The sequence below is a fragment of the Monodon monoceros genome, unplaced genomic scaffold (genome assembly GCF_005190385.1).
Source record: "Monodon monoceros isolate NGI ecotype Baffin Bay Population unplaced genomic scaffold, NGI_Narwhal_1 Super_Scaffold_20, whole genome shotgun sequence".
In the NCBI taxonomy this organism is placed as follows: domain Eukaryota; kingdom Metazoa; phylum Chordata; class Mammalia; order Artiodactyla; family Monodontidae; genus Monodon; species Monodon monoceros.
This window is the reverse complement of record NW_021703777.1, coordinates 36,280,630-36,304,584: the sequence shown is the minus strand read 5'-3', so window position 1 is coordinate 36,304,584 and position 23,955 is coordinate 36,280,630.

Genomic DNA, 23,955 nt, shown 5'->3' with positions numbered 1-23,955 from the left:
TCAAGTTTTATCCAAGTTGTCACAAATGGCAGGATTTCTTTCTTTCTCGTGGCTAAATAGTATTTATTCTATATATATATATATATCACATTTTCTTTATCCATTCATCCATTGACACCTAGGTTGTTGTCATATCTTGGCTATTGTGAAAAATGCTGCAATTAACATGGGAGGACAGATATCTCTACAAGATCCTGATTTTAATCCCTTTGAATACATGCCCAGAAGTGGGATTTCTGGGTCATATGGTAGTTGTATTTTTAATATTTTAAGGAATCTCCATGCTGTTTTCCATAGTGGCTGCACCAATTTACATTCCCACTAACAGTACACAAAGGATCCCTTTTCTCCACACCCTCATCAACACTTGTTTTCTCTAGATAATAGTCATTCTAACAGGTGTCAGGTGATCTCTCATTGTGTTTTTGACCTGAATTTCCCTGATGATTAGTGATGTTGAACTCCTTTTCATGTGCCTATTACCCATTCATATGTCTTCTTTGGAAAACTATCTATTCCATTCCTCTGCCCACTTTTTTTTTTAACATCTTTATTGGGGTATAATTGCTTTACAATGGTGTGTTAGTTTCTGCTTTATAACAAAGTGAATCAGTTATACATATACATATGTTCTCATATCTCTTCCCTCTTTCGTCTCCCTCCCTCCCACCCTCCCTATCCCACCCCTCCAGGCGGTCACAAAGCACCGAGCTGATATCCCTGTGCCATGCGGCTGCTTCCCACTAGCTATCTACCTTACGTTTGTTAGTGTGTACATGTCCATGACTCTCTCTCGCCCTGTCACAGCTCACCCTTCCCCCTCCCCATATCCTCAAGTCCGTTCTCCAGTAGGTCTGTGTCTTTATTCCTGTCTTACCCCTAGGTTCTTCATGACATTTTTTTTTCTTCTTAAATTCCATATATATGTGTTATCATACGGTATTTGTCTTTTTCTTTCTGACTTACTTCACTCTCTATGACAGACTCTAGGTCTATCCACCTCATTACAAATAGCTCAATTTCGTTTATTTTTATGGCTGAGTAATATTCCATTGTATATATGTGCCACATCTTCTTTATCCATTCATCCGATGATGGGCACTTAGGTTGTTTCCATCTCTGGGCTATTGTAAATAGAGCTGCAATGAACATTTTGGTACGTGACTCTTTTTGAATTTTGGTTTTCTCAGGGTATATGCCCAGTAGTGGGATTGCTGGGTCATATGGTAGTTCTATTTGTAGATTTTTAAGGAACCTCCATACTGTTCTCCATAGTGGCTGAACCAATTCACATTCCCACCAGCAGTGCAAGAGTGTTCCCTTTTCTCCACACCCTCTCCAGCATTTATTGTTTCTAGATTTTTTGATGATGGCCATTCTGACTGGTGTGAGATGATATCTCATTGTAGTTTTAATTTGCATTTCTCTAATAATTACTGGTGTTGAGCATTCTTTCATGTGTTTGTTGGCAGTCTGTATATCTTCTTTGGAGAAATGTCTATTTAGGTCTTCTGCCCATTTTTGGATTGGGTTGTTTGTTTTTTTGTTATTGAGCTGCATGAGCTGCTTGTAAATTTTGGAGATGAATCCTTTGTCAGTTGCTTCATTTGCAAATATTTTCTCCCATTCTGAGGGTTGTCTTTTGGTCTTGTTTATGGTTTCCTTTGCTGTGCAAAAGCTTTGAAGTTTCATTAGGTCCCATTTGTTTATTTTTATTTTTATTTCCATTTCTCTAGGAGGTGGGTCAGAAAGGATCTTGCTGTGATTTATGTCATAGAGTGTTCTGCCTATGTTTTCCTCTAAGAGTTTGATAGTTTCTGGCCTTACATTTAGGTCTTTAATCCATTTTGAGATTATTTTTGTGTATGGTGTTAGGGAGTGATCTAATCTCATACTTTTATATGTATCTGTCCAGTTTTCCCAGCACCACTTATTGAAGAGGCTGTCCTTTCTCCACTGTACATTCCTACCACCTTTATCAAAGATAAGGTGTCCATATGTGCGTGGGTTTATCTCTGGGCTTTCTATCTTGTTCCATTCATCTATCTTTCTGTTTTTGTGCCAGTACCATACTGTCTTGATTACTGTAGCTTTGTAGTATAGTCTGAAGTCAGGGAGCCTGATTCCTCCAGCTCCGTTTTTCGTTCTCAAGATTGCTTTGGCTATTCGGGGTCTTTTGTGTTTCCATACAAATTGTGAAATTTTTTGTTCTAGTTCTGTGAAAAATGCCATAGGTAGTTTGATAGGGATTGCATTGAATCTATAGATTGCTTTGGGTAGTAGAGTCATTTTCACAATGTTGATTCTTCCAATCCAAGAACATGGTATATCTCTCCATCTATTTGTATCATCTTTAATTTCTTTCATCAGTGTCTTATAATTTTCTGCATACAGGTCTTTTGTCTCCTTAGGTAGGTTTATTCCCAGATATTTTATTCTTTTTGTTGCAATGGTAAATGGGAGTGTTTTCTTGATTTCACTTTCAGATTTTTCATCATTAGTATATAGGAATGGCAGAGATTTCTGTGCATTAATTTTGTATCCTGCTACTTTAGCAAATTCATTGATTAGCTCTAGTAGTTTTCTGGTAGCATCTTTAGGATTGTCTATGTATAGTATCATGTCATCTGCTCTGCCCATTTTTTAATAGGATTGTTCGTGGTTTTGCTATTGGGTTATATGAGTTCCTTATATATTTTCATATTAATCCCATATCAGATATGTGACTTGAAAATATTTTCTCCCATTTCATGGATTACCTTTTCATTTTGTTGATTGTTTCTTTTGTTGGGCAGAAGGTTTTTAGTTTGATATAGTTCCGTTTGTTGATTTTTGCTTTTGTTACTGTGTTTTTCGTGTCATATAAAAAAAAATCATTACCAAGACCAATGTCAAGGAGGTTTTTCCCTAGGTTTTCTTCCAGGAGTTTTACAGTTTCAGGTCCCATATTTAAGTCTTTAAACACTTTGAGTTCATTGTTGTGAGTAGTGTAAGATAGGGGTCCAATTTTATTCTTCTGCATGGGATTATCCAGTTTCAGTTTTCTCAGCACCTTTTATTGAAGACACTATCCTTTCCCTATTGAATATTCTTGGCTCCTTTGTCAAATATTAGTTGACCTATATTCAGGGGTTTATTTCTGGGCGCTTGATTCTGTTTCATTTGTCTGTGTGTCTATTTTTATGCCAGTACCATACTTTTTTGATTACTTTTGTAGTATAGTTTCAAATCAGTAAGTATGATATCTCCAGCTATTTCTTTCTCAGGATTGCTTTGGCTATTTTGGGTCTTTTGTGGCTCCATACAAATTTTAGAATTTTTTTTTTGTATTTCTGTGGAAAACGCATTAAAATTTTTAATTTTATAGGGACTACATTAAATCTATACAAATAAACAATTTTTTTATTTCCAGTATGCGGGCCTCTCACTGTTGTGGCCTCTCCCATTGCGGAGCACAGGCTCTGGACACGCAGGCTCAGCGGCCATGGCTCACAGGCCCAGCCGCTCCGTGGCATGTGGGATCTTCCCAGACCGGGGCATGAACCCGTGTCCCCTGCATCAGCAGGCAGACTCTCAACCACTGCGCCACCAGGGAAGCCCCACAAAGAAACAGTTTTCAATGCAAAGTTAATTAAAGGACCCCATGGGCCTGGGGCCCCAGCCAGTGGAGCAGGTGGAGTTGAATCCCTCCTATAGTGTACTCATCAGGCTACCTCTGGGAAGAAGGAGTAACTTTTTCTAATTTGCACAAAATGCTTTATATGCAAGGATGGCCATGAATCCTGAATGCTTACATGGTTTTTTTGTTTGTTTTATTTTTGGCCACGCCACTAGCCTTGTGGGATCTTAATTCCCCGAGCAGGTATCAAACCCGGGTCCCAGCAGTGAAAGTGCAGAGTCCTAACCACTGGACCACCAGGGAATTCCCCCTACATGTTTTTCTGGCCCTAATCTTGTCTCATCTGTTGCCATTTTGTCTTAGTAAGTTTCTAAATTTCTTCAGCTAACTCCCTGATATAATTTGAAATCAGGAATTTTCTCAGAGCAATGAAGAACTGGATACTACTTTCAGGAAAAGCTTTTAATATCTTCCCTCTTAGAGAGAACCACACTCCATATTATGGGTCTTAATGCCACTATATAAATAAATTCTGGAATAAATACTGGAAAAATCAGCAGTGTCACTCCCTACCATAGCATTTACCTAAAGAAGATGGAGAATTAGAAATCTTAGGAAACCTGAATCTGGGGCTTTGGCTTAGCATTACCAATTCTCCCCAAAACTGGAGCCTGCTTCTGAACTTCAACAGTTAACTAAAAACGTATGTTCCCCAAGGCTCATCAGGATTTCTTTATTTTCCTCACACCTTACTAACTTTAGGATTCACTGCATGATATACCAGCTACACACTATTTCATTATGAACCTTCCACATGCTTATTCTGAAGCCAACCTATCTGGAGTCAATTGCCAGTGTCACCAGTTACTGTGTGGCCATAAACAAATTATTGAAAATTTTTGAGATTCAGTTTCTTCATTTGTAAAATGGGGGTGATAACAGGCATAATTTGTATGACAATTGAATGGTTTAATATTTCAAAGTGCTTAGAACTTTAAAAAGTGCCTGGCACTCAATAAATGTTTGCACTAGTAGCAGCTGTACTCAGTCTCTTATTACCTGCTACCATGGTGTCCAAACACTGAGCACAACATTCTGACTGGATTGTTCTCCTCTGAGTCAATCCAGCTGGTGAACCAATCTGAATCAATCTGAATCAATCTGGCTGGTGTTCCTGGTGTCTGAGTGTGGCCTAACCAATTATGAGTTCAATAATCATGATAGATAAGACCATTTCTCATATTTCATATAGTTTTATATAGCCGTGGGCTATTATATGGTGTTAAAAGAACTGACTGTTCAATATATATAATGATAGACTGATGTAACAATTGGCTATACACTTCAAATAACACTTAAAGGCAAAAATTGGCTATGTTCTTTTGAACATTAATATTTACATCTTATTCTTTTAACTGAATATTGGACTTTAGTCCAAAGAGGTGCCAACATAATTTGACTTTGAAAATTCAAAGCCTTAAAGGAACAAAAGGAAAATTTGTATATTGACACAGCACACATATAATTGTCCCCAATATTCAATATAGGAAACCAATACACAATTATTTCAGCAAATTAAAGATAATTTTTGTAATATATTATAGCTATTTACCCTCCTAACAACTTTTAGAACCAGAGAATATGTGGGCATATGATTTTATTTACAGATCTAATCATGCTCATTTACTTAGTCCTAGTAATAAAATCCTTGGTAGATTTCTGGGTTACCAGCCATGTGACTTTAGGCAAGTGTTGGTTTCCTCATCAGTAACAAGCAAATAATAGAATCTCTATTCATATACATGTTGTGAGAATTGAACGAGTTAATGGTCCTTAGCCCAGTACCTGGAAGGACAAATGTTAGCATTCATCATAATCATCTTCTTCTTCTTCTGAACACCTCAGTAACTCATATCTATGTAATACCTTTTAACTGACAAAATAGAAGAAATAGTGAGGTGAAAAAAACAAACCTGCAATCACCTAAGCAAAATAATCAGTGCCTATGGCTGGAAAGAATTTAGGCAAACTAAGAAACCAAAAGATACTTAAATGTTTGTCTTTTTTCTTTTTTTTAAGCTAGAGAGCATTTTAGGAGATGGGTTTTCTCTCTGGCAGCACTGCCTTATATAATTTCATAAAGGTGCAAATCATTAATATAAGACTATCCTTTAAGAGAAGCAAGAGAGCATATGAGTACTAGACCTTTCAAAAGAATAAAAGTGAAGGGGAGAACTATATATGGAACATGATTTTGCTGCCAACAAAGAAGCAAGTAGAGCCCCTTGGCCTTTCACTGTGCTAAGCCTGGTTGGAGAAGGCCTGCAGAAGCTTATAGTAGCAACTCTCAAAATGTGGTCTCTGGACCAGCAACCTCACCTTTACCTGCAATTTGTAAAAAAATACAAGCTCTCAGGCTTTATCCCTGAAACTCTGAGATTAAATTCAGTCATTCTCCTGCAAGCTAAAGTCTGAGAACCACTAGCTTACAAAAGTCTCAGAAAAACAGAGAAGTAAACAGGAAGATACAACCCTCTGTGATAAGTACTCTGTACAATGGTGTTATTCCCAGGGAACTACTGGGGTGAACCGGGGGGATAACTTACTCCAATCCAAAATAGGAGGTAAGTATGAGGTAAACCTTCAAATATTTATGTGAATCATTCAGCTAAAGGACGAATAAAGGCCTGGCTTAGAGTCCAGATCTCTGTACTTCCATAGAACACTGAACAGAGTTCTACCATAAATAGTTATAGTTAATATTTGTTTAGCATTTCTTATTTGGCTGGAGTTATTTTAAACCCTTTACATACATTATTATATTTAATACTTAGGACATCTCTTATAAGAAAAGTAGCACTATTCTCCCTACTTTGTTGAAAGGAAACTAAGGTTTATAAAGTAAATATTCCTGAAAAGATGGGCAGGAAAATGTGATCAAGACTAAATATGGAGGGTTTTGCTTTTTTTGTGGGAGGAGGTAGACCTCCCTATAGTCATAGAAGGAGAAAAGATGCATGCGGAATGGATAGGTTCATAGATTTTGTCTACAAATATCATCTACTGAGTAAAAAGCAATGACTGGAGCCCAGTCAGTACGGCAGCAGAGTCCACGATGCTAACCATTCCATTTTCCTTTTTTTTTTTAAACATCTTTATTGGAGAATAATTGCTTTACATTGTTGTGTTAGTTTCTGCTGTATAACAAAGTGAATCAGCTATACATATACATATATCCCCATATCCCCTCCCTTTTGTGTCTCCCTCCCACCCTCCCTATCCCACCCCCCTAGGTGGTCACAAAGCACCGAGCTAATCTCCCTGTGCTACGTGGCTGCTTCCACTAGCTATCTATTTTACATTTGGTTGTGTATATATGTCAAAGCCACTCTCTCACTTCGTCCCAGCTTACCCTTCCCCCGCCGCGTGTCCTCAAGTCCATTCTCTACATCTGCGTCTTTATTCCTGAACTGCCCCTATGGTTTTCAGAACCTTTTTTTTTCTTTTTAGATTCCATATATATGTGTTAGGTTATGGTAATTGTTTTTCTCCTTCTGATTACTTCACTTTGTATGACAGATTCCAAGTCCATCCACCTCACTACAAATACTCAATTTCGTTTCTTTTAATGGCCGAGTAACATTCCATTGTATATATGTGCCACATCTTCTTTATCCATTCATCTGTCGATGGACACTTAGGTTGCTTCCATTCCTGGCTAATGTAAATAGAGCTGCAATGAACATTGTGGTACATGACTCTTTTTGAATTATGGTTTCTTCACGGTATATGCTCAGTAGTGTGATTGCTGGGTCGTATGGTAGTTCTATTTTTAGTTTTTTAAGGAGCTTCCATACTGCTCTCCATAGTGGCTGTATCAATTTACATTCCCATCAACAGTGCAAGAGGGTTCCCTTTTCTCCACACCTTCTCCAGAATTTAATGCCTGTAGATTTTTTGATGATGGCCATTCTGACAGATGTGAGGTGATACCTCATGGTAGTTTTGATTTATATTTCTCTAATGATTAGTGGTGTTGAGCATCCTTTCATGTGTTTGTTAGCAATCTGTATATCTTCTTTGGAAGAATGTCTGTTTAGGTCTTCTGCCCATTTTTGGATTGTGGTGTTTGTTTTTTTTGCTATTGAGCTGCATGAGCTACTTGTATATTTTGGAGATTAATCCTTTGTCAGTTGCTGCATTTGCAAATATTTTCTCCCATTCTGAGGGTTGTCTTTTCGTCTTGTTTATGGTTTGCTTTGCTGTGAAAAAGCTTTTAAGTTTCATTAGGTTCTATTTGTTTATTTTTGGTTTTGTTTCCATTTCTTTAGCAGGTGGGTCAAAAAGGAACTTTCTGTGATTTATGTCATACAGTGTTCTGCCTATGTTTTCCTCTAAGAGTTTTATTGTGTCTAGACTTACACTTAGGTCTTTAATCCATTTTGAGTTTATCTTTGTGTATGGTGTTAGGGAGTGTTCTAATTTCATTTTTATATGTAGCTGCCCGGTTGTCCTAGCACCTGTGTACTCTTGCATACTCTTGCCTCCTTTATAAAAGATAAGATGACCATATGTGCATGGGTTTCTCTCTGGGCTTTCTATCCTGTTCCATTGATCTATATTTCTGTTTTTGTGCCAGTACCATACTGTCTTGATTACTATAGCTTTGTAGTAGAGTGTGAAGTCCAGGAGCCTGATACCTCCAGTTCCGTTTTTCTTTCTCAAGATTGTTTTTCCTATTCGGGGTCTTTTGTATTTCCATACAAATTATGAAATTTTTTTGTTCTAGTTCTGTGAAAATTTCCATTGGTAGTTTGATAGGGATTGCACTGAACTGCAGATTGCATTGGGTACTATAGTCATTTCCACAATGTTGATTCTTCCAATCCAAGAACATGATATATCTCTCCAACAGTTTGTATCATCTTTAATTTCTTTCATCAGTGTCTTATAGTTTTCTGCATACATGTCTTTTGTCACCTTAGCTAGGTTTATTCTTACATATTTTATTCTTTTTGTTGCAATGGTAAATGGGAGTGTTCCTTAATTTCTCTTTCAGACCTTCCATCATTAGTGTATAGGAATGCAAGAGATTTCTGTACATTTTGTTTCCTGCTACTATAGCAAACACATTGATTAGCTCTAGTAGTTTTCTGGTAGCATCTTTAGGATTCTCTATGTATAGTATCATGTCATCAGCAAACAGTGACACTTTTACTTCTTCTTTTCTGATTTGGATTCATTTTACTTCTTTTTCTTCTCTGATTGCTGTGGCTAAAACTTCCAAAACTATGTTGAATAATAGTAGTGAGAGTGGGGAACCTTGTCTTGATCCTGATCTTAGTGGAAATGGTTTCAGTTTTTTACCATTGAGAACGATGTTGGCTGGTCATATATGGCCTTTATTATGTTGCGGTATGTTCCCCCTATGCCTACTTTCTGGAGAGTTTTTATCAAAAGTGGGTGTTGAATTTTGTAGAAAGGTTTTTCTGCATCTATTGAGATGACCATATGGTTTTTAACCTTCAGTTTATTAATATGGTGTATAACATTGATTGATTTGCGTATATTGAAGAATCCTTGCACTCCTGGAATAAATCCCACTTGATCATGGTATATGATCCTTTTAATGTGCTATTGGATTCTGTTTGCTAGTATTTTGTTGATGACTATTGCATCTATGTTCATCAGTGTTATTGGCCTGTGGTTTTCTTTTTTTGTGACATCTGTATCTGGTTTTGGTATCAGGGTGATGGTGGTCTCGTAGAATGAGTTTGGGACTGTTCCTCCCTCTGCTATGTTTTTGGAGAGTTTGAGAAGGATAGGTGTTGGCTCTTCTCTAAATATTTGATAGAATTTGCCTGTGAAGCCATCTGGTCCCGGGATTTTGTTTGTTGGAAGATTTTTATCACAGTTTCAATTCAGTGCTTGCGATTAGTCTGTTTATATTTTGTATTTCTTCCTGGTTCAGTCTCAGAAAGTTGTGCTTTTCTAAGAATTTGTCCATTTCTTCCAGGATGTCCATTTTATTGGCATAGAGGTGCTTGTAGTAATATCTCATGATCTTTTGTATTTCTGCAGTGTCTGTTGTTACTTCTCCTTTTTCATTTCTAATTCTAGTGATTTGAGACTTCTCCCTTTTTTTCTTGATGAGTCTGGCTAATGGTCTATCAATTTTGTTTATCATCTGAAAGAAGAGCTTTTAGTTTATGGATCTTTGCTATTGTTTCCTTCATTTCTTTTTCATTTATTTCTGATCTGATTTTTTATGGTTTCTTTCCTTCTGCTAACCTTGGGGGTTTTTTGTTCTTCTTTCTCTAATTGCTTTAGGTGTAAGTTTAAGGGTTTTTTTGAGATTTTTCTTGTTTCTTGAGGTAGGATTGTACTGCTATAAACTTCCCTCTTAGAACTGCTTTTGCTGCATCCCATAGGTTATGGGTGGTCATGTTTCATTGTCATTTGTTTCTAGGTATTTTTTTATTTTCTCTTTGGTTTCTTCAGTGATTTCTTGGTTATTTAGTAGTGTATTGTTTAGCCTCTATGTGTTTGTATCTTTTACAGTTTTTTTTTCCTGTAATTGATATCTAGTCTCATAGCATTGTAGTCAGAAAAAATACTTGATACAGTTTCAATTTTCTTAAATTTACCAAGGTTTGATTTGTGACACAAGATATGATCTATCCTGGAGAATGTTCCATGAGTGTTTGAGAAGAAAGTGTATTCTGATGTTTTTGGTTGGAATGTCCTATAAATTTCAATTAAGTCCATCTTGTTTAATGTGTCATTTAAATCTTGTGTTTCCTTATTTATTTTCATTTTGGTTGATCTCTCTATTGGTGATAGCAGGATGTTAACGTTCCCTACTACTATTGTGTTACTGTAAATTTCCCCTCTTATGGCTGCTAGCATTTGCCTTATGTATGGAGGTGCTCCTATGTTGGGTGCATAAATATTTACAATTGTTATATCTTCTTCTTGAATTGATCCCTTGATCATTATGTACTGTCCTTCTTTGTCTCTTGTAATAGTCTTTATTTTAAACTCTATTTTGTCTGATATGAGAATGGCTACTCCAGCTTTCTTTTGAGTTCCATTTGCATAGAATATCTTTTTCCATTCCCTCACTTTCAGTCTGTATGTGTCCCTAGGTCTGAAGTGGGTCTCTTGTTGACAGCATTTATGTGGGTCTTGTTTTTGTATCCATTCAGTCAATCTATGTCTTTTGGTTTGAGCATTTAATCCATTTACATTTAAGGTAATTATTGGTACGTATGTTCCTATTACCATTCTCTTAATTGTTTTGGGTTTGTTTTTGTAGGTCTTTTTCTCCTCTTGTGTTTTCTGCCTAGAGAAGTCCCTTTAGCATTTGTTGTAAAGCTGGCTTGGTGGTGCAGAATTCTCTTAGCTTTTGCTTGTCTGTAAAGTTTTTAATTTCTCCGTCGAATCTGAATGTGATCTTTGCTGGGTAGAGTAATCTTGGTTGTAGGTTTTTCCCTTTCATCACTTTAAATATGTCCTGCCACCTCCCTTCTGGATTGCAGAGTTTCTTCTGAAAGATCAGCTGTTAACCTTATGGGATTTCCCTTTTATATTATTTGTTGCTTTTCCCTTGCTGCTTTTAATATTTTTTCTTTGTATTTAATTTTTGATAGTTTGATTAATATGTGTCTTGGCATGTTTCTCCTTGTATTTATCCTGTATGGGACTCTCTGCACTTCCTCAACTTGACTATTTGCTTTCCCATATTAGGGAACTATTCAACTGTAATCTTTTCAAATATTTTCACAGTCCTTTTCCTTTTCTCTTCTTCTTATGGGACCCCTATAATTCAAATGTGGTGCATTTAATGTTGTCCCAGAGGTCTCTGAGACTGTCCTCAATTCTTTTCATTCTTTTTTTCTTTATTCTGCTCTGCGGCAGGTATTTCCACTATTTTATCTTCCAGGTCACTTATCCTTTCTTCTGCCTCAGTTATTCTGCTATTGATTCTTCTAGAGAATTTAAAATTTCATTTATTGTGTTGTTCATCATTGTTTGTTTGCTCTTTAGTTCTTCTAGGTCCTTGTTAAAAGTTTCTTGTATTTCCTCCATTCTATTTCCAAGATTTTGTATCATCTTTACTATCGTTACTCTGAATTCTTTTTCAGGTAGACTGCCTATTTCCTCTTCATTTGTTTGGTCTGGTGGGTTTTTACCTTGCTCTTTCATCTGTTGTGTATTTCTCTGTCTTTTCATTTTGCTTAACTTACTGTGTTTGGGGTCTCCTTTTCACAGGCTGCAGGTCCGTAGTTCCCATTGTTTTTGGAGTCTGCCCCCAGTGGGCAAGGTTGGTTCAGTGGGTTGTGTAGGCTTCCTGGTGGAGGGGACTGGTGCCTGTGTTCTTGTGGATGTGGATGGATCTTGTCTTTCTGGTGGGCAGGACCACGTCCAGTGGTGTGTTTTGGGGTGTCCGTGAACTTATTATGATTTTAGGCAGCCTCTCTGCTAATGGGTGGGGTTGTGTTCCTGTCTTGCTAGTTGTTTGTCATGGGGTGTCCAGCACTGGAGCTTTCTGGTCATTGAGTGGAGCTGGGCCTTGGTGTTGAGACAGAGATCTCTGGGAGAGCTTTCACTGATTGATATTACATGGGGCTGGGAGGTCTCTAGTGTTCCAATGTCCTGAACTCGGCTCTCCCACCTCAGAGGCTCAGGCCTGACACCTGGCCAGAGCACCAAGGCCCTGTCAGCCACATGCCTGGTCGTTACAGGAATTCCAGTATCTCCTTTCTCTTTCATCTCCTGACAAATAACAACCTGGTCTTTCTAATGTCAGCTGCCTGTGGCAGCAACTTTTTCCAGCCCCATTTCCATTTTACTTTTAATTACTCTTACCATATGAATTAATATTGTCTTTTTATTTGTCTGCCACCCCTCATTAGATGGGGGAGCTCTTTATTCTCTGAATCCCAGCCAGCGTCCTGTACATAATAGGCACTCAATTAATTTTTTTGAAAATTGTGAATAAATGAATAAATAAATGATGGTAAACGTAATTTATTCTAAAGGAATCCCTTTAGTTTTTACATTTTGGTTTGGGTCCACTAAAAAGAATGTTTGTGAATATAATAGACATTTGGTTATCATCCTAACAACCATTCTACCCCTCATCCATGATGTTACATCCATGTAGTTCTAGAAAAGCTGGATTTACCTTCAGCCCCATGAATGGAGTACAAAATCTAGTGTAAGCTAATCATTGCATTCCACACTCTGAGCACTATTATTGCCTCATTCATGAGCATGTGATCTAGGCTAATACAATCAGAGAAAATCTCAGATCTTATGCTGAAAATTCTGGTATACAGATAATCTCTATTTCTCAGAAGTATGTGATGTACAGGTACAATAACTGGAATTGTTGTTGCTGCTTTACTATCATGAAAAAAGCAACCTGAGGAAGAAGCAGATACACAAAGGAGAGTAGAACCAAAATAACTGCATTACAACTGTCCTGATCAAACTTTACTTGAAGTCCATTATTACTGCTCAGTTTCTCAATTTTTAGTAAGTTTCCTATTATTTTGGCCAGTCTGTGCTGTTTTTTTCCTTTGATGCAAGCTAACATTTCCCAACTGATTTTAACAGAACACTTAATAGATTCCATTTTCTGCATCCTTTGTCTTTCAACAATTAGAACCATATGTATGTTACCTAATGGCTTAGACCTTCTATGAACTCTAGAAAACTTGATATTAAACAGTAGAAATTTCACTACCTTAACCCCAACCTCTTAAGACCCAGGACGAGTCATTGTTGCTTGTCCACCTCCAAACTAGTGCCCAAATCTGAAACCTTCTACCCTTTCTGACAACTGAATCTCTGATGCCTTGTTTTCTTAATCTTTCTATCTATAATCAATAGGAAACAGTTAATAAGCAGGTATTTTATTTGGGGCAGAATATACCTAACTATAATCTGATAAGAAAAGCTGTAGATTTGATACCATTCCAGAGTCAATTATTTCTAACTATACAAAATATAGTTGAGATCAGGAGTTAGCTAGTCCAAATGGCTCCAAATCATTTACTAGTCACTAATGCAATTTCTCTCATCTTCTCGTGAAAATGCTCAGGAGACAGAAAAGAGAGATAAAATTTAAAACAACCTTGAAAACTAAAACTGAAGGCCTAGTGCCAGAATCTTAAATTACGTAGAGTGTAGAATGGAACTACACAGAGGAAAATGTACCTAAATTGCATCTCATGGCAGTATCGCATAGTGGTCAAAAATATGCACTCCAGATCACACAAAGGTGGATTGAATTTCATCATTACCCAGCTAGTTGAACCTGGTAAATTAAAATCTATAAAATTTTCTTTTCTATAAAATGGGAACAATAGTATCACTATTGGGGACTGAATTGTGACCCCCCCCCCAAAATCATATGTTGAAGCCATAACCCCAATGTGACTGTACTTGAAGACAGTGTCTTTAAAGAAGTAATTAAGGTTAAATGAGGTCATACAGGTGGTGACCTTATCCAATAAGACTGGTGTCCTTATAAGAAGAGATTCATAAGGAACAATACAAAAAGAGGATATTGCACTTATTAACATATATGCACTTAATACAGGAGCAACGAAATATATAAAGCAAACATTAATAGGTATAAAGGGAGAAGCTGACAATAATACAATAATAGTAGGGGATTTTAACATCCCACTTACATCAATGGACAGACCATCCAGACAGAAAATCAATAAGAAAGCACTGGCCTTAAATGATAAAAGAGACTAGTTGGACTTAATAGATATCTGCAGGACATTCCACCCAAAAACAGCAGAATACACATTCTTTTCAAGTGCACGTGGAACATTCTCCAGGATAGATCACATACTAGGTCACAAAACAAATCTCAACAAATTTAAGAGGATAGAAATTATATTAAGCCTTTTTTCCCACCACAACAGTAAGAAACCAGGAATCAATTACAGGAAGAAAAATGGTAAAAGCCCAAACACATGGAAACTAAATAACATGCTGCTAAAAAAAAACAATATGTCAATGAAGAAATCAAAGAGAAAATCATAAAATACTTCGAGACAAATGAAAACAGAAACATAACTTTCCAAAATCTATTACAGGCCTTCCGCAAAAAAAAAAAGAGAGAAATCTCAAACATGCCACCTAACCTACCGCCTAAAGGAATTAGAAAAAGAACAAACAAAACCTAAATTCAGCAGAATGAAGGAAATACTAAAGATCAGAGAGGAAATAAATAGAGACATAAAATAGACAAGATAAATAAATCCAAGAGCTGGTTTTTTGAAAAGATAAACAAAAATGATAAACCTTTTGCCAAGCTCAACAAGAAGAAAAGAGAAAGGAGCCAAATAAACAAAACAAGAAATGGAAGAGGAGAAATAACAACTGATATCACAGAGATACAAAAAAATCATAAGGGAATACTGTGAACAGTTACAGGCCAACAAATTGGACAACTTAGAAGAAATGGACAAATTTCTAGAAATATACAACCTTCCAAGACTGAATCAGGAGAAAACGGACAGAATGAACAGAGATCACTAGTAATCAAATTGAATTAGTAATTTTAAAAAAAACTCCGAGCAAACAAAAGTCCAGGACCAGATAGCATCATAGGGGACTTCTACGCAACATATAAAACAGAGCTAATACCTATCCTTCTTAAGCTATTCTTTAAAAACTGAAGAGGATGGAACACTCCCAAATTCATTCTATGAGGCCACCATTACCCAGATACAAAAACCAGCAAAGATACTGCAGAAAAAAAAGAAAATTACATGCAGTCTGATGAACATAGATGCAAAAATCCTCAACAAAATATTTGCAAGCCAAATTCAATAGTATATAAAAAAGGATGAATTTTTTTAAAAAAAGGATCATTCATCCTGATCAAGTGGTATTTATCTCAGAGATGCAAGAATGGTTCAATATTTACAAATCAGTCAGTGTAATACACCACATTAACAAAAGGAAGAATAAAAATTACATGATAACCCAATAGAAGCATAAAAAAGCATTTGACAAAATTCAACATCCTTTTATGATAGATCAAACTTGGTATAGAAGGAACATATCTCAACATAATAAAAGCCATTTATGGCAAACCCACAACTAACATCACACACAACAGTGAAAAACTGAAAGCCTTTCCTCTAAAATCAGGAGCAAGACAAGAATGCCCATTCTTGCCACTTCTATTTAACATAGTATTGGAAGTTCTAGCAATCTGACAAGAAAAAGAAATAAAAGGCACCCAAATTGGAAGGGAAGAAGTAAAACTGTCACTATTTGCAGATGACATGATAATACTATATACAGAAAATCTTAAAGTCTCTACAAAAAAACTATTAGAACTAATAAATAAAATCAGTAAAATTGCAGGATGCAAGATTAATATACAGAAATCTGTTGCTTTTCTCTACATTAACAATGAACTATCAGAAAGGGAAAGCAAGAAAATAGTAGATGAAAGACCTATATGCTGAAAAATATAACACACTGTTGAAGGTATTTGAAAATGATACAAAGAAATGGAAGGGTAGACCATGCTCTTGGACTGGAAGAATTAATATTGTTAAAATGTCCATACTATGCAAAATAATCTACAGATTTAATGTAATCCCTATCAAAATACCCTCAACATTTTTCACAAAACTAAAACAAATAACCCTAAAATTTATATGGAACCACAAAAGACCCCAAATTGCCAAAGCAATCTTGAGAATAAAGAACAAAGTTGGAGGTATCACCCTCCTGACTTCAGACTATACTACAAAGCTATAGTAATCAAAACAGCATGGCACTGGCATAAAAACAAACACATAGATTGATGGAACAGAATAGAGAGCCCAGAAACAAAACCATGCACTTGTGACAAAGGAGGCAAGAATATACAATGGAAAAAAGAGTCTCTTCAATAAGCAGTGCTGGGAAAACTGGACAGCTACATGTAAAAGAATGAGATTAGAACATTCCCTCACACAATATATAAAAATAAATTCAAAACGGATTAAAGACCGAAATGTAAAATCTGAGAAGAGAGCATAGGCAGAATGCTCTTTGACATAAATTGTACAATATTTTTTTGGATCTGTCTTCTAAGGCAAAAGAAACAAAAGCAAAAGTAAACAAATGGGACCTAATTAAACTTAAAAGCTTTTGCAAAGCAAAGGAAACCATCAACAAAACAAAAAGACAACCCACTGAATGGGAGAAAATATTTGCAAATGATATGGCTGATATAATATCCAAAATATATAAACAACTTATACAACTCAACATCAAAAAACAAACAACCTAATTTTAAAATAGGCAGACAACCTGAATAGAAGTTTTTCCAAAGATATACAAATGGCCAATAGGCACATAAAAAATGCTAACCATCACTAACCATCAGAGAAATGTACATTAAAACCACAATGAGATATCACCTCACACCTGTCAAAATGGCTATCATCAAAAAGTTTACAAATGACAAATGCTGTCAAGGACATGGAGAAAAGGGAACACTAGTACACTGTTGGTGTGATTGTAAATTGATGTGCCCACTATGGAAAACAGTAAAAATGGCTAAAACTGAAAATAAAACTACCATATGATCCAGAAATTCCACAACTGGGTATATACATCCAAAGAAAATGAAAACACTAATTCAGAAAGATACATGCGGGGGGTGCTGGGAAGATGGCGGAAGAGTAAGACGCGGAGATCACCTTCCTCCCCACAGATACACCAGAAATACATCTACACGTGGAACAACTCCTACAGAACACCTACTGAAGGCTGGCAGAAGACCTCAGACCTCCCAAAAGGCAAGAAACTCCCCACGTACCTGGGTAGGGCAAAAGAAAAAAAGAAAAAACAGAGACAAAAGAATAGGGACGGCACCTGCACCAGTGGGAGGGAGCTGTGAAGGTGGAAAAGTTTCCACACACTAGGAAGCCCCTTCGCGGGCGGAGACTGCAGGAGGCGGAGGGGGGAGCTTCGCAGCCGCGGAGGAGAGCACAGCAACAGGGGTGCGGAGGGCAAAGCGGGGAGATTCCCGCACAGAGGATCGGTGCCGACCGGCACTCACCAGCCCGAGAGGCTTGTCTGCTCACCCGCCGGGCCGGGCGGGGCTGCGAGCTGAGGCTCGGGTTTCGGTCGGAGTGCAGGGAGAGGACTGGGGTTGACGGCTTGAACATAGCCTGAAGGGGTTAGTGCACCACTGCTAGCCAGGAGGGAGTCCGGAGAAAAGTCTGCACCTGCCGAAGAGGCAAGAGACTTTTTCTTCCCTCTTTGTTTCCTGGTGCGCGAGGAGAGGGGTTTAAGAGCGCTTCTTAAAGGAACTCCAGAGACGGGCGCGAGCCACGGCTAAAGGCTTAAACCCCAGAGACGGGTGCGAGCCGCGGCTAAAAGCGTGGACCCCAGGGACGGGCGGGAGACGCTAAGGGGCCTGTGTGCAAGCACAGGTCACTATCCACACCCCTCTTCCGCGGAGCCTGTGCAGCCCGCCACTGCCAGGTTCCCGGAACCCAGGGACAGCTTCCCCGGGAGAACGCACGGCGGGCCTCAGGATGGTGCAACATCACGCCGGCCTCTGCCGCCGCAGGCCTGCCCCACATGCCGTGCCCCTCCCTCCCCCCGGCCTGAGTGCGCCAGAGCCTCCGAATCAGCGGCTCCTTTAACCCTGTCCTGTCTGAGCAAACAACAGACGCCCTCCAGCGACCTACACGCAGAGGCAGGGCCAAATCCAAAGCTGAGCCCCTGTGAGCTGTGAGAACAAAGAAGAGAAAGGGAAATCTCTCCCAGCAGCCTCAGAAACAGCGGATTAAAGCTCCACAATCAACTTGATGTACCTGCATCTGTGGAATACATGAATAGACAACGAATCATCCCAAATTGAGGAGATGGACTCTGAGAGCAAGATTTATGATTTTTTCCCCTTTACCTCTTTTTGTGAGGGTGTATGTGTATGCTTCTGTGTAAGATTTTGTCTGTATAGCTTTGCTTCCAACATTTGTCCTAAGGTTCTATCCGTCCCTTTTTTTTTTCTAAATAATTATTTTTTAATTCAATAACTTTATTATACTTTGTTTTATTTTACTGTACCTTCTTTCTTTCTGTCTTTTTTCCTTCCTTCCCTCCTTCCTTCCTTCCTTCCTCCCTCCCTCCCTCCTTTCTTTCCTTCTTGCCTTCCTTCCTTCTTCTCTGCTTTCTTTCTTTCTTTCTTCCTTCCTTCCTTCCATCCTTCCCTCCTTTCTTTCTTTCTTTCTTTCTTCATACTTCTACTAATTCTTTCTATTTTTTCTCCCTTTTATTCTGAGACATGTGGATGAAAGGCTCTTGGTGCTCCAGCCAGGAGTCAGGGCTCTGCCTCTGAGGTGGGAGAGCCAACTTCAGGACACTGGTCAACAAGAGACCTCCTAGCTCCACATAATAGCAAATGGCGAAAATCTCCCAGAGACCTCCATCTTAACACCAGCACCCAGCTTCACTCAACGACCAGCAAGCTACAGTGCTGGACAACCTATGCCAAACAACTAGCAAAACAGGAACACAAACCCACCCATTAGTAGAGAGGCTGCCTAAAATCATAATAAGGCCACAGACACCCCAAAACACACCACCAGACGTGGACCTGCCCACCAGAAAGACAAGATCCAGCCTCATCCACCACAACACAGGCACTAGTCTCCTCCACCAGGAAGCCTACGCAACCCACTGAACCAACCTAAGCCACTGGAGACAGACATCAAAAACAACAGGAACTACGAACCTGCAGCCTGCAAAAAGGAGACCCCAAACACAGTAAGATAAGCAAAAGGAGAAGACAGAAAAACACACAGCAGATAAAGGAACAAGATAAAAAATGCACCAGACCTAACAAATGAAGAGGAAATAGGCAGTCTACCTGAAAAACAATTCAGAATAATGATAGTAAGGATGATCCAAAATCTTGGAAATAGAATGGACAAAATGCAAGAAACATTTAACAAGGACCTAGAAGAAATAAACATGAAACGAGCAACGATGAACAACACAATAAATGAAATTAAAAGTACTCTAGATGGGATCAATAGCAGAATAACTGAGGCAGAAGAACGGATAAGTGACCTGGAAGATAAAATAGTGGAAATAACTACTGCAGGGCATCTTAAAGAGAAAAGACTGAAAAGAATTGAGGACAGTCTCAGAGACCTCTGGGACAACATTAAATGCACCAACATTCGAATTATACGGGTTCCAGAAGAAGAAGAGAAAAAGAAAGGGACTGAGAAAATATCTGAAGAGATTATAGTTGGAAACTTCCCTAATATGGGAAAGGAAATAGTTAATCAAGTCCAGGAAGCACAGAGAGTCCCATACAGGATAAATCCAAGGAGAAATATGCCAAGACACATATTAATCAAGCTGTCAAAAATTAAATACAAAGAAAGCATATTAAAAGCAGCAAGGGAAAAACAATAAATAACACACAAGGGAATCCCCATAAGGTTAACAGCTGATCTCTCAGCAGAAACCCTGCAAGCCAGAAGGGAGTGGCAGGACATACTGAAAGTGATGAAGGAGAAAAACCTGCAACCAAGGTTACCCTACCCAGCAAGGATCTCATTCAGATTTCATGGAGAAATTAAAACCTTTACAGACAAGCAAAAGCTGAGAGAGTACAGCACCACCAAACCAGCTTTACAACAAATGCTAGAGGAACTTCTCTAGGCAAGAAACACAAGAGAAGGAAAAGACCTAAAATAACGAACCCAACACAATTTAGAAAATGGGAATAGGAACATACATATCGATAATTACCTTAAATGTAAATGAACTAAATGCTCCCACCAAAACACACAGATTGGCTAAATGGATACAAAAACAGGCCCCTTACATATGCTGTCTACAAGAGACCCACTTCAGACCTAGAGACACATACAGACTGAAAGTAAGGGTATGGAAAAAAGATATTCCATGCAAATGGAAACCAAAAGAAAGCTGAAGTAGCAATTCTCATATCAGACAAAATAGAGTTTAAAATAAAGACTATTAGAAGAGACAAAGAAGGACACTACATAATGATCAAGGGATCGATCCAAGAAGAAGATATAACAATTGTAAATATTTATGCACCCAACATAGAAGTACCTCAATACATAAGGTAAATACTAACAGCGATAAAAGGGGAAATCGACAGTAACACATTCATAGTAGGGGACTTTAACACCCCACTTTCACCCATGGACAGATCATCCAAAATGAAAATAAATAAGGAAACACAAGCCTTAAATGATACATTAAACAAGATGGACTTAATTGATATTTATAGGACACTCCATCCAAAAACAACAGAATACACATTTTCCTCAAGTGCTCATGGAACATTCACCAGGATAGATCATATCTTGGGTCACAAATCAAGCCTTGGTAAATTTAAGAAAATTGAAATTGTATCATGTATCTTTTCCGACCACAATGCCATGAGACTAGATATCAATTACAGGAAAAGATCTGTAAAAAATACAAACACATGGAGGCTAAACAATACACTACTTAATAACGAAGTGATCACTGAAGAAATCAAAGAGGAAATCAAAAAATACCTAGAAACAAATGACAATGGAGACACAACAACCCAAAACCTATGGGATGCAGCAAAAGCAGTTCTAAGAGGGAAGTTTATAGCAATACAAGCCCACCTTAAGAAGCAGGAAACATCTCGAATAAACAACCTAACCTTGCACCTCAAGCAATTAGAGAAAGAAGAACAAAAAAACCCAAAGTTAGCAGAAGGAAAGAAATCATAAAAATCAGATCAGAAATAAATGAAAAAGAAATGAAGGAAACAATAGCAAAGATCAATAAAACTAAAAGCTGGTTCTTTGAGAAGATAAACAAAATAGATAAACCATTAGCCAGACCCATCAAGAAAAAAAGGGAGAAGACTCAAATCAATAGAATTAGAAATGAAAAAGGAGAAGTAACAACTGACACTGCAGAAATACAAAAGATCATGAGAGATTACTACAAGCACCTCCATGCCAATAAAATGGACAATCTGGAAGAAATGGACAAATTCTTAGAAATGCACAACCTTCTGAGACTGAACCAGGAAGAAATAGAAAATATGAACAGACCAATCACAAGCACTGAAATTGAAACTGTGATTAAAAATCTTCCAACAAAAAAAAGCCCAGGACCAGATGGCTTCACAGGCAAATTCTATCAAACATTTAGAGAAGAGCTAAAACCGATCCTTCTCAAACTCTTCCAAAATATAGCAGAGGGAGGAACACTCCCAAATTCCTTCTCCGAGGCCACCATCACCTTGATACCAAAACCAGACAAGGATGTCACAAAGAAAGAAAACTACAGGCCAATATCACTGATGAACATAGATGCAAAATTCCTCAACAAAATACTAGCAAACAGAATTCAACAGCACATTAAAAGGATCATACACCATGATCAAGTGGGGTTTAACTTAGGAATGCAAGGATTCTTCAATATACCCAAATCAATCAACGTGATACACCATATTAACAAATTGAAGGAGAAAAACCATATGATCATCTCAATAGATGCAGAGAAAGCTTTTGACAAAATTCAACACCCATTTATGATAAAAACCCTGCAGAAAGTAGGCATAGAGGGAACTTTCCTCAACATAATAAAGGCCATATATGACAAGCCCACAGCCAACATCATCCTCAATGGTGAAAAACTGAAACTATTTCCACTAAGATTAGGAACAAGACAAGGTTGCCCACTCTCACCGCTCTTATTCAACATAGTTTTGGAAGTTTTAGCCACAGAAATCAGAGAAGAAAAGGAAATAAAAGGAATCCAAATCGGAAAAGAAGAAGTAAAACTGTCACTGTTTGCAGATGACATGATACTATACATAGAGAATCGTAAAGATGCTACCAGAAAACTACTAGAGCTAATCAATGAATTTGCTAAAGTAGCAGGATACAAAATTAATGCACAGAAATCTCTGCCATTCCTATATACTAATGATGAAAAATCTGAAAGTGAAATCAAGAAAACACTCCCATTTACCATTGCAACAAAAAGAATAAAATATCTAGGAATAAACCTACCTAAGGAGACAAAAGACCCATATGCAGAAAACTGTAAGACACTGATGAAAGAAATTAAAGATGATACAAATGGATGGAGAGATATACCATGTTCTTGGATTGGAAGAATCAACATTGTGAAAATGACTCTACTACCCAAAGCAATCTATAGATTCAATGCAATCCCTATCAAACTACCACTGGCATTTTTCACAGAACTAGAACAAAAAATTTCACAATTTGTATGGAAACACAAAAGACCCCGAATAGCCAAAGCAATCTTGAGAACGAAAAACGGAGCTGGAGGAATCAGGCTCCCTGACTTCGGACTATACTACAAAGCTACAGTAATCAAGACAGAATGGTACTGGCACAAAAGCAGAAAGATAGATCAATGGAACAGGATAGAAAGCCCAGAGATAAACCCACACACATATGGACACCTTATCTTTGATAAAGGTGGCAGGAATGTACAGTGGAGAAAGGACAGCCTCTTCAATAAGTGGTGCTGGGAAAACTGGACAGATACATGTAGAAGTATGAGATTAGATCACTCCCTAACACCATACACAAAAATAATCTCAAAATGGATTAAAGACCTAAATGTAAGGCCAGAAACTATCAAACTCTTAGAGGAAAACATAGGCAGAACACTCTATGACATAAATCACAGCAAGATCCTTTCTGACCCACCTCCTAGAGAAATGGAAATAAAAATAAAAATAAACAAATGGGACCTAATGAAACTTCAAAGCTTTTGCACAGCAAAGGAAACCATAAACAAGACCAAAAGACAACCCTCAGAATGGGAGAAAATATTTGCAAATGAAGCAACTGACAAAGGATTCATCTCCAAAATTTACAAGCAGCTCATGCAGCTCAATAACAAAAAAACAAACAACCCAATCCAAAATTGGGCAGAAGACCTAAATAGACATTTCTCCAAAGAAGATATATAGATTGCCAATAAACACATGAAAGAATGCTCAACATCATTAATCATTAGAGAAATGCAAATCAAAACTACAATGAGATATCATCTCACACCAGTCAGAATGGCCATCATCAAAAAATCTAGAAACAATAAATGCTGGAGAGGGTGTGGAGAAAAGGGAACACTCTTGCACTGCTGGTGGGAATGTGAATTGGTTCAGCCACTATGGAGAACAGTATGGAGGTTCCTTAAAAAACTACAAATAGAACTACCATATGACCCAGCAATCCCACTACTGGGCATATACCCTGAGAAAACCAAACTTC